The sequence below is a fragment of the Astatotilapia calliptera genome, chromosome 14, assembly GCF_964374335.1.
Source record: "Astatotilapia calliptera chromosome 14, fAstCal68.1, whole genome shotgun sequence".
In the NCBI taxonomy this organism is placed as follows: Eukaryota; Metazoa; Chordata; class Actinopteri; order Cichliformes; family Cichlidae; genus Astatotilapia; species Astatotilapia calliptera.
Genome location: NC_137435.1, coordinates 11419156 through 11421393, shown reverse-complemented (window position 1 = coordinate 11421393; position 2238 = coordinate 11419156).

Sequence of the window (2238 nt, the reverse complement as noted above, 5' to 3'; positions counted from 1 at the left end):
CCACTGAAGGCTAATTTTTTTTGTATAGTAAAATTTTCGCATCATTAAAAAAAAATATTTTAAATATTGGCATTATACATAAAAATGTACCCTCACGAATATTTCTGATTAGTAAATGCAACCGACTCCATAAGCTCTTCTTGATACTAGACACTTTGCAGTTCTTTCAGACTTTCCCAAGGGGTCAAATATATATTTCAAGGGTTGTGGGTAACATGTGCAACAGGGTCTCACAGAAGAAAGCTCACATTTTGTGACAGAAAAGATCTTTGTTTTGTTTTTTTGCAGTCTTGCGAATTCTTGGATAATTTCCTCCATGTAGGCCTCCAAAATTATTAAAAATTTCGAGCATAAACATTGTGTAGAAATAAAGATATTCATGAAAACTTGATGTTTTTTATGATTTTTTTTTCTTTCATATTTTAGTTTTATTTACATGTTTGAAAAAATATATAACGAATAAAACAGTCACACATTAAATACACAAACTGAGAGATAACCTTGTCTTCACTGTTAGTACATCCATCACATCTCCTTTTTCAGTATTTGCTGTTTTTCATATTTTGTCTTTTAACTTTTAACACTACAATCCCATTTAAAATAAACTCACCGATTAAATCTTCTTGCTGTTTGATATCATGCAGCTAGTGCAGCGGTCCCCAACCCCCGGGCCTCGGACCGGTACCGGTCCGTGAGTCGTTTGGTACCGGGCCGCGAGAGTTGAGGCTCAGGTGTGAAATGTATAGTTTTCAGGGTTTTTATCGGTTTTCAGCGTTATTTTGTTATCATTTTTATTGTTTACTCGGTTTTCCTTGGTCTTTTCAAGTGTGTTATGAATAAATGTTCTTTTTTTCGGTACTGGTACTAGTTTTATTTTGTTGTATTTATCCGCAACACCTTAAAGGGTAGTCCATGAAAATATTGTCGGGCATAAACCGGTCCGTGGCGCAAAAAAGGTTGGGGACCACTGAGCTAGTGTACAGTCACAGAGCAGTGAAAGTGAACCAGAACAATACATGCACTGTCCTTGCATGCAAACAAAGAACTGAACCTCACCGTAAAGCTGTAATTGTACAATGAAAAGACCGAAAAAAGAAAGATTTGCTGCCCACAGCGCGGGTCATGTGTTGACCTCTGGTTACTATTGTGGCGATGGCTTTGAATAGCCAGGGAGGCGGTCAAGCAGAAAATCAAACGAACAATGTATGGTTTGGGGGAAGACATGATAATGAAAGAACATCGTGTTCTGTGGATTTGTTTGGCTGAAGAAGCCAATAATCCACTGTGTTCACACATGTGGAGGATTGACAGAAAATGACCTGGCTCACATTGCTGATGGAAGAAGAACTCCGGCCTATTTCTCAAAGAAGCTGGCACTCTGATACAGACATTGTATTCATTTGTGGTTACTCTGCATTGTTCTGTGTATCTTTTTGGTAATACGCCTCTATAGTTGCTTTGTGTCTGCTTATTGTGTTAAGTCTCCATGTGGTTATTTTGGGTCTCTTTGTTTTGTGTTTCTCTGTATTGACTTGCTGACAGTCCGTTCATGCACAGCAGAGTGAAGTGCCAAACAGTGGGACAATTTCCTGACTTACACTTTGTGTTTAGGTGCAAGGACCTGCAGCTGCATTTGTGCATACATACAAATGTATGTCCAGTGTAACTGAATATATATACACTGACATGAGAAAGGTGGTGGACTGAGGCGGGAGTCCTTAGCTAACCTTTGCTTTCCTCTGGACTGAGAGTCCTTCTGGCAGCTCTCCATGGACTGAAGTACAGATTTAGATTAAAGCAGGCTTGCCTTTCATCAGAAAATCTTCCACGCTGTGTTATTCAGTAAAGCTTAATCCTACATCCATGTTGACATTTTAACACACAGGTCAAAAATCTTTTGTCTGGTAGTTTGTCCTTTATTTTTTTATAAACTTACATACTCAGAGACCAAGAGAGCATTCTCAGCATTAATTTAATCTAGTTTATTTTAATCTGACAGATTCTCTGAGCGAATCTTCTAGCAATAAATATTAACCTGCACCTTTTATGACCCCTAGTGGTCAAAACACAAAGGGGTGGAATCAAGTGTTTCTGAATTCGAGTGTCCCATTACCATCGCTATCCACAGCCTGATACTGTCGCACTGTGAGTTTCTATTTTTATACTTTGTATAAAATTGTATGTTTTCCACCATGCACTGCTCTTTAAATGAGATTTCCTTCAGGAAAATAAGCCAGC